General features: G+C 40.5%; 1 protein-coding gene across 2 annotated transcripts in view; it reads right to left on the bottom strand.

Moving 5' to 3' along the window:
- The window catches only part of Spata16 (spermatogenesis associated 16), a 333223-nt gene extending 323349 nt beyond the window's left edge, over positions 1 to 9874 (bottom strand). Inside the window, exon 1 of one of the 2 annotated variants that reach the window (XM_004652337.2) lies at positions 9798 to 9874. The gene's annotated coding sequence lies outside the window, so the exon portion shown is untranslated. The remainder of the gene's footprint in view (positions 1 to 9797) is intronic. The other variant, XM_045130002.1, reaches the window with a different exon arrangement.
- Between the last annotated feature and the right edge of the window lie 352 nt (positions 9875 to 10226).

Raw genomic sequence — 10226 nt, forward strand, 5'->3', positions numbered from 1 at the left:
TATATTCTAGAATAGTTGAGCAACAATATTCTGGGCTCCCTGATGCAAAAGGATGTAAAAGCCTTTGAGCATATGGTGTTTGCATCACTTTCATTAACCCTGTCTCACCACCGTTGGGGTTACTATGTCATACAAGAGAAAAGACAACATGCAGTTAAGTTCTATGTAGAAGGTTGGGACTTTAGACACTGTGTATCACAATTAGAATACAATTCTCTTGCAGCGAGCAATATACTTCATATTCTGTACAGAGATCATTTTAAGACTCTCAATCTCATGGTTCATGCTTGTTTGTTATTTTTTTTAAGTATAATTAGTCTCCATGGTGTTGGTTCACTGCTCAGAAGATGAACAACTTATAAGTAGTCCCTTTCCATTATTAACAAATAAATATGGCAAATAAAAAAAATCACGAATGACTTTTAAAATTTCTTCTCTTTGGAAAATGTCTTTGAAAATAACCAGATGGGAAGTTTGATCCATTTGGTTATAACTCCATTGCATAGAAGACTGAATCAGATTGGATATAGACTTTAGTGAACTGTCTACTTGGGGAACAAGAAAATAAAATCTTGACTGTGTGTATGTGTACCATTCCACAGAAACTCAAAGGTAGGTGGAACTGTGCACTTACAGAAGAGGTTTAAAAACTGTTTTATGGCTAGAGAGATGGCTTTGAGGTTAAGGGACTTGCCTATGAATTCTAAGAACTCTTTTTAGGACTTTCTGCCAAGATGGCGATCACCTAGCTGCCCTGCAGATCCAGGGGAAAGAAAAGCAAGACAGTAAAGGTTCACTGGGTCTTTTAGGGGAGCGCAATCTCTAATAGATTGCCAGTGGGAGGGCACAGAGGGGGAAACCAGGGAATTGCTGATTCCCTTGCAGGCGGGTAGCTCACCCCTCCCCCCAAGTAGCTGCCCTATCCACTGCGATGCACCATTCGACCCACTGTATCCATGGTATCCCTTCATGAGGAAGCTTAGACTGCTCCACCCACACACTCCCTTACTGCTCTGGCCGCCACACATTCAGGGAGCCTAGGCCCACAGCAACTGCCACACAAGCTCAGACTGTGTCTGTCACTTGTGCCAGCTCAGATCCATCCCCTACCTGTATGCCACACTGGCCGTCTGCTATTGTCCTGTCGCAAGGGAGCGCAGACTGCTTCTGGGTCCCAGTGTTCCCCAGCCAGAAGTTGGGCTGCTTCAGTGCTTGGTGCCTCAGTGTCTCTCCTAGCGTGAGTGCAGGCAGCTGGGGTGCATTACCACTTGAGAGCTCAGGCAGCTTTGGCACCCAGGCCAGGCAGTAGATCAGGCAGCTTAGGCAAGTGAGAGCCAAAGCCCAGGCTGCTTGGCAACTGCTCAGGCTACCTCAGATTCCCATTGTGCTTGAGCCCAGGCTGATCCAGCCACCTACGTGCCCATACACTGTGATGGGCAAACCACAGCGCAAAAGAAATAACATGAAAAATCAAATGCAAAAAAATCCAGTTAGATCACCCAGTCCTACAATGAACATCTCTAATCAAAACACAGAAGAATCATTAGGATCAGAACACCAAAATGAAGTTATGAGCAATGCAACCCTGACCAAGCTACTGGTAGAACTTGCAGAAAAGCAACAAAGGACTGATAATCATGTGGATGCTGCCATCACTAGACTAGACCTAATAGATAATAAAATGGAAGGAGTTCAAAGACAGTTAAGAAATTTGAGGGAGAGTGAAAAAAAAAGAAGACCTCAAAAATCAGCTGCTGATGCTAAATGAAGACATAAAGAAATGAAAGGATGAATTCCAAGAATCATCAAGAAAATCAGAAAATGATGTGGAAAGGGAGCTTGACAGAGTGATGAAAATTATACATAGAAAAGTAGTAAAAAATGCAAACCTAATTGAACAAGTCCAAAACTCTCTAGAAGCTCTCAAAAATAGAGTCAGCCATGTGGAGGACAGAAACTCTGAACTGGAAGAAAAGATGGAAGAAACAGTTTGAGAGTTCAAAAGTTCCAGTAACTTCAAACATTTCTGTGAACAGAACATGAGGGAATTGTGGGACACGTCCGAGTATCAGGATCACTGGAATACTAGAAGGAGAAGAAATTCAGACCAAAGGCGTGGAGAACTTATTTAACAAAGTAATTGAAGAAAACTTCCCCAGTCTCTTAAAGAAAGGCCCATCAAGATACAAGAAGCCACCAGAACTCCAAACAGACTGGACCAAAGGAGAAACTCTCCAAGAGATATTGTCATTAAGACTCTAAACATTGACACCAAAGAGAAAATCCTAAAAGCAGCTAGGGAAAAACAGCACACCATTTTCAAAGCTAACCCCATCAGAATTACTCCAGACTTCTCAATGGAAACTCTGAAAGGTAGAATGGCCTGGAATGAAACACTGCAGAGTCTTAAGAACCTATGGCTTCCAACCCAAACTACTCTACCCAGCAAAAAGTATGGTGAAAGAAACACTTTCCATGTCAAAACTCAGCTTTACAATTATATGAACACAAAACCAAACCTTCAGAGAATATTTCAGGAAATTCTCCACAAAGAAGAAACAAATAATCAAACTCAAATACCTACAAGAAGCAGATCACAATAACCAAACTCAGAGTAGGCACAAAAAACTTCAAAGTCCATGAAAACACCAACCCACATATGCCATCACAATATGGCAGGGATCAAATCAAATCTCACAGTCATTACGCTAAATATTAATGCCTTTAATTCACCCATCAAGAGACACAAGCTAACAAGATGGATCAAAAAATTATACCCCTCAATCTGTTGTCCTCAAGAAACCCACATCACCACTAAAGAAAGACACCTTCCTTAGGGTGAAAGGGTGGAAAACAATATTCCAAGCAATTAGGAATAAGAAACAAGCAGGCATAGCTATATTGTTAGAATATATAAAAATAGCTATATTAATATTGGATAAAATAGACTTCAAACAAAAATACTCAAAAGAGACAAGGAAGGCCACTTCCTACTTGTCAAAGGAACGATCCATCAAGAGGATATTACAATCATAAATCTGTATGCACCAAACACAGGGTACCACAGCTCATAAAACAAAATCTACTTGACAATAAAATAGAAATAACCACCAACACCATCATAGCTGGGGACTTCAATACACCATTATTAGTAATACACAGATCATCAACAGGGAAGTAATAGAGCTCAACAAAACCACAGATCACTTAGACCTAACAGACATCTACAGAACTTTACATCCCAAATCCACAGACTACAATTCTTCTCAGCAGCCCAGGGAACATTCTATAAAATAGACCATATACTGGGTCACAAAGACTGTCTCCACATATTTAGGAAAACTGACATAATTCCCTGCATGATATCAGAATACAATGCTATAATGCTAGAAATCAACAACAAAAGACCCACCAAGAATCCCAACAGCACCTGGAAACTGAACAGCACATTTTAAACAATAAATGGATAGTGGATGAAATAAAAAATAAAATTGCAAAATTTCTAGAATTGAATGACAATGAGAAAACATCCTACCAAAACTTATGAGGCACAATGAAGGTGGTCCTCAGGGGAAAATTCATGGCACTCAATGCTTTCATAAAAAAGACAGAGAGATCCCAAATCAATGACCTAACCATCTAACTAAAGGAACTGGAAAAGCAAGAAAAATCCAACCCAAAGAGCTCCAGAAGGAAAAAAATAATTAAAATCAAAGCAGAAATTAATGTATTGGAACCCAAGGAAACAATTAAGACAATTGACAAAACAAAGAGCTGGTTCTTTGAAAATATAAACAAGATTGACAAACCCCTAGCCAATATGATCAAGCAAAAAAAAAAGAGAAGCTTCAAATTAACAAAATTCAAAATGCAAAAGGAGAGATCACAAAAGACATAAGTGAAATTGGGAGAATCATCAGGAATTATTTCAAAAACCTCTATTCCACAAAACTGGATAATGTGGAGAAGATGGATAAATTCCTGGACACATACCATCTATAAAAGCTAAACTAAGAGCAAATTAATCTCCTCAATGAACCCATCACACTCATAGAAATTGAACAAGTAATAAAATACCACCCTAAAAAGAAAAGTCCAGTACCAGATGGCTTCTCAGCTGAATTTTATCAAACCTTCATGGAAGAACTGAAACTAATCTTACTCAAACTGTGCCATACAATTGGAGAATAGGAAAAGCTATGCAACTCCTTTTATAAATCTAGCATCACCCTAATTCCAACACCAGGTAGATTACCAGCCTATTTCCTTGATGAACTTACATGCAGAGATCCTGTACAAAATCCTTGCAAACCGAATCCAACAACACATCAAAAGTATCCACCTTGACCAAATGGGATTCATCCCAGGAACACAGGGGTGGTTCAACATATGGAAATCTGTCAATGTAATATAACACATAAACAAGGTTAAACATAAAAACCACATGATCATTTCAATAGATGCAGAAAAGGCCTTTGACAAGATACAACATCACTTCATGATCAAAACATTGGAGAGAATTGGCATGGTTGGTTCATATCGTAACATAATAAAGACAATATACAAAGCTCCTAAGGCCCAAATAATACTTAATAGAGAGAGACTGGAGGAATTTCCATTAAGATCAGGAACAAGACAGGGTTGTCCACGCTCACTTCTGCTCTTCAATATAGTACTGGAAGTCCTAGCTCAAGCAATAAGACAGGAGAAGGAAAAAAAAGGATACAATTTGGAAAGGAAGAAGTTAAGTTAGCTCTATTCGCTCTTGACATGATTGTATATGTAACAGACACATGAGAATCCATCCCAAAACTCCTGAAGGTGATTAACTCCTATAGCAAAGTAGCAGGATACAAAATCAATGCACAAAAATCAGTAGCCCTTCTATATGCAAATGACAAAGATACAGAGAAAGAAATAAGGGGCATGGTCCCATTTTCAGTAACAACAAAAAAATAAAATACCTTGGGATAACGTTAACCAAGGAAGTGAAAGATCTATACAATGAAAACATAAAAACATTCAAAAAAGAAATTGATGAGGAGTTGAGGAAATGGAAAGACTTCCCATGCTCCTGGATAGGCAGAATTAACATTGTGAAGATGGCAATCCTACCAAAGGTAATATATAGATTTAATGCAATTCCAATTAAAATCCCAACAGTGTTCTTCACAGAGATAGAAAAAATGATCTCAAATTTCATATGGAAAGGCAGAAGGCCTCACATATCCAAGCATATCCTCAGCGAAAGAAATACCTCTGGAGGCATCACCATACCTGATCTAAAGCTATATTACCAAGCCATAGTAAAAAAATCAGCATGGTACTGGCATAAAAACAGGAATATAGACCAATGGAATAGACTTGAGGACCCAGATTTTGGGTCAAGCAACTATAGCTACTTGATAATCAACAAAGGCCCTAACAATATAGGCTGGAAAAAATACAGCATCAACAAATGGTGCTGGATAAACTGGAAAACCATATGCAGGAACCGAAACTTAATCCACACATTTCGCTATGCACTACACTCAAGTCCAAATGGATCAAAGACCTCAATATAAGACCAGAAACTTAACTATTACTGGAAGAAAACTTAGGAAATACTTTCCATGATACAGGAATGGAAAAATACTTCCTGAACAAAATACCAGTAGCTCACGAACTTAAACAGTCACTCAACCAATGGGATCACATGAAGCTGAAGAGTTTCTTTACAGACAAGCATACAATAAGCAAAGCCAATAGATTACCCAGAGAATGGGAGAAAATATTTGCGGTTTATCCAATTGACAAAGGCCTAATCTCTAGAATCTACAAAGAACTCAAAAATTTATAAACAGTAAAAAGTCAAACACCCCACTCACAAAATGGGGCAAATAGCTGAACTGGCAGTTCACAGAGAAAGAAATATAAATGGCAAACACACACTTAAGAAAATGTTCGTCAGATAAATGCAAATTAAAACAACTATGAGATTCCACCTCACCCCAATAAAGATAGCAAACATCAAAAAAATCAAATGAAAATAAATGCTAGGGAGGATGTGGAGAAGTAGGAACACTTATCCACTGTTGGTGAGAATGTAAGACGGTACAACCATTTGGAAAGCAATATGGAGACTCCTGAAAAAGCTGACTATAGAGACACCAATAGACCCAGTTATTCCCTGACTGGGCATCTACCCTAAAACCTTCAAACCACAGGCCAGAGAGATTTGCTCAACCATGTTTGTAGCAGCTCAATTTTTAGTCGCTAAGAGCTGGAATCAACCCAGATGTCCATCACTGGAAGAATGGATAACTAAGATGTGGTATATCTACACAATGGAATTCTATACAGCAGTAAGAAAAAAATGACACAATGAAATTTGAGGAAAAATGATTGAACATGGAACAGATCATTCTCAGTGAACTTACCCAATCACAGAAAAAAAATGGCCACATAGTCTCACTTATCTACAGCACCTAACCTGAATCTAATAAGATGTCTGACATACCCAGCAAGTATCTCATGGACTAGACAATAGGATGGGTGGGGAGGGAGAGGAAGGCAATGGAGGGGACTGACACAAATCTAGACCCAAATAGCAATGGTACCATAAAATTCTACTTCCTAAAAGGCAGACCAAATGGCTGAACCTTCACCAGGCCCTTAGAGGGAACACCTGAACCACAAGACACTAGAGAGGCTATGATGAAGACTGAACTTCATCTTCTTTAGCTTCCCCTCTCCCTCCCTCCTTCCTTCTCTCTCTCTCTTATCTCTAACTCTTGTATATTAGTTATCTTTTTCTTCCTATTCTTAATGGGCACTGACCTGTAACTTCCAATACCAGCATGTGGCTATCATCCAAAATGAGCTTTTGATCAGAGATATCTACAATGTTTCCTAAAATAAAGACAAATTTCTGTTAGAGTACTTGATGAACCAACAAAGGTTAGTGGTAAGACCCTACTGCTGAAGACACCTATGGGGCTGACACATAAAATGGAATGGCATGGCTGGAAGCTGGAAGAGAGTCAGTCGCCAGACAGTCTACATGTCTAGTGCCAGAAGGTGCTACATGGGTGACTAGGGGAAAATGACCAATATCTGTCCAAGCAACTCACGGTCTAACCTACTTAGCAGCAAATAACCTGTTGCGATGCCCACACAAGTGCAATAGTGGCACACAGCCATGTTGGGGAACCAACTTCTCTTGATTTCGCTAACTGATCCCCTCAGTGGTATGGGATGCATAGCTGGAGCTGAGAAACAAGTCAGAACCATATCCAAACATAAGCCCACTCTCCATTATCAAGCTACCATCAATCGTGGGCTACAAGAAGGCCTACACCTATTAAATTCTCAATTAAAAAAGTAAGCGTTATCTCATTTGTCCTGGTGCTAACTTACTCTCCATTGGAGAATCTGCTTCTCTTTTTCAGATAGATGTAGATCCTAAGGAGAGAGCCACCCCATCATACCTCAAAAGGGTGCCGGTTGAAACTAAGAAAAATTGGCAAAACAAGCAAGAGTGCTGTTTCCCTGGTGAGCCAGATACCAGCACGGGGGGGGGGGGGGGGCAGGGGGGGGAGAAGGAGATCAACACAGAGAAAAATCAACTCCTACCAAATCAGAGAGCCAGAGACCCAGAGCCCCAACACCTCATCACTGAAGCAGACCAAGAATGACCCCAACATGGCTCTGGGAAATTTTGTGGAAGAGGGGGCGGAAAGAATGTCAGAGCCACATGTTGGGTCATGACATGCAGAGACATTTATCCTACCCATAACTGTGGGCTAACTCCACAATGCATGACCCATATACCTCAACAAGGAGGGGCCTAGGGGAGGGGGTAGATCACGGATGAGCCTATTAATGGACTGTATTTGGTGAATACAAAACTAATTAATAAAAAAACTCTTTTCAAATCTCCAGGTCCCACATAGCTAGATGCAAGCATAGAATGTCACACATGTGCACAAGGGAGCACATGCATCTGGAGTTCCATCACAGTGGTTGAAAGGCCCTGGTGCACCCACTGTCTGTCTGTCTGTTTCTCTCTCTCTTTCAACAATAAAAATAAATGTTTTAATCCTGTGTTTCTGAGGTGCTATGCAACAGCCTCACTTCCAGTTTTACCCTTTCTCCTGTATCAGCACCAATAGTACAGGAAACCACACACTGTGCATGAGTTAGCAGTCTAAAGCGCTCTGACTTGCCCTTTCCTTCCAGTTCATTCTTTTATCTCTACTTAATTTCCCCTTATAAAAACTGTTGAGTCTTTGTCACACATGAAGAAAAGGACTGTCCACATGGTCTGCAGTAATACTGAAGAGACCTCCTTTATGCATCTTAGCTCTCATTGATGAAATAGAAAAGTTCTTTAGCTCTTTGCTGTACATAATGCTAATACACTAAATTTAATTATAAGGGATTACACAAAATACTTATCAATACAAGTTAAGTTTTCATGCACTTATGTCAAAGTAGTGGCTTTACTAAAACGACCAGCACTCCACTAGTGTTTCAAAGATAGGAACCTTTACTGATGCCAATAAATGTTTTATAGATAAGGAATATGACATAAATTCTATTAAATAAACCTTGACAGCTGTTTTTCACTGCTCATGCTGAAATACCTTTAAACAGCTAGCTCTGTGTGAAAAGTATTCATTCATTCATTCATTAATTCATTTATTATACATTTCACACCACACATTTCATGCCACGTATGCCAGGTTACAAAGATAATGACATTGTCTCTGTCATACAGAGAGAGAGCTTAGGTTGTCAGTCTCTTTAGTCATTCACAACCAATGACTTTTTTGATTTTTGCTTTTCGCTTTTGTTTTTTGAGACAAGGTCTCACTCTGTAGCCCAATCTGGCCTCAAACTCATGTCACTTCTCCTGCCTCAGCATCCCCAGTGCGGGAATTACAGGCATGAACTACCATGTGCACCTTACAGCAATACTGTCATTTCTCAACAATATAGTGGAGCAAGATCCAAAATGTCAGTGATAGATAAAATCTGTATTCTTTTAAAAAATATTTTATTTATTTATTTGAGAGATAGAGGTAGGGACAGAGAGAATGGGTGTGCCAGGGCCTTTAGCCACTATAAACAAATTCGAGATGCATGCACCACTTTGTGCATCTGGCTTTATATGACAACTGGGGAATGGAACTTGGGTCCTTAGGCTTCGGAGGCAAGTACCTGCTAAGCCATCTCACTAGTGCAAGGTTTTTTGTTGTGTTTTTTAAAATTTTATTTTAATTAATTTATTTTGGGGATTTTCATGGAAGGGTCTTAATCTATCCCTGGCTGGTCTGGAATTCAATATCTAGTCTCAGGGTGGGCTCGAACTCACAGAGATCCTCCTACCTGTGCCTCCCAAGTGCTGGGATTAAAGGCGTGTGCCACCACACCTGGCTAAAATCTATTCTTAAATCCCTCCCAGTAAATGTCCTCAAGTTATACACTTCATTAAAAATTACAAGTTAGTACTATATAGCAAAACCAAACCAAACATCTGTTACTCAGAAACCAAGCGGGTTCTAATCCTTTGTCCTCCAAGTGTCCCTCTTCTGCGGTGAGAAAAGCAAGGCTAATGGGGTTCCAAGACAGGGAAGCCCTTGGAACCCCAGTCTTCGGCCTACAGAGGACATGCCTTGACCCCGCCATGAAGTTGTCACGAGCAGCGTTCCTTCCGGGTGGGAAGGAGAAGGCTCTCTTCAATCACAGTCCCCCACATGGCTTCCTCCACAGCCACCGCCAGCTCTTTCCAGGCCCCAGCTGCCTCTGCCTACCTGCGTGGGTCTGCCCAGCTGCAGCGGGCGACTCCCAGAGGCACCATCCACCGGGTACCGCAACGTCCCAAGCCAGGCTCGCAGGGGCTTCTGGGTATGAAACGTCATCAGTCACGTTCTTCACAACCCCGCCCACCTCTCAGGCCACGCCCACCGCCCCTCTGACTCGCGGCCCTCCCCAGTCTCCCCTGCGCCTTGCACCTGATGTGTGCCGGCTTTCTTTCACGCACCAATAGGTTCGTTTAAAACAGTTTTGGAAGGTGCAGAAATATTCACAGCCCCTGAAAGTTACCTGAGAAAAGTTATATTTCATAGACAGATATGTGATACAAATAGACTCTATAAAGTTTTGTCTTAAGCTTCTTAGGCTTTTTTATTCATCCATATGTGGTTTATAAATTCTATTTATATATTAAAAATGAGCATTTG

This window comes from Jaculus jaculus, chromosome 11 (genome assembly GCF_020740685.1).
Source record: "Jaculus jaculus isolate mJacJac1 chromosome 11, mJacJac1.mat.Y.cur, whole genome shotgun sequence".
In the NCBI taxonomy this organism is placed as follows: domain Eukaryota; kingdom Metazoa; phylum Chordata; class Mammalia; order Rodentia; family Dipodidae; genus Jaculus; species Jaculus jaculus.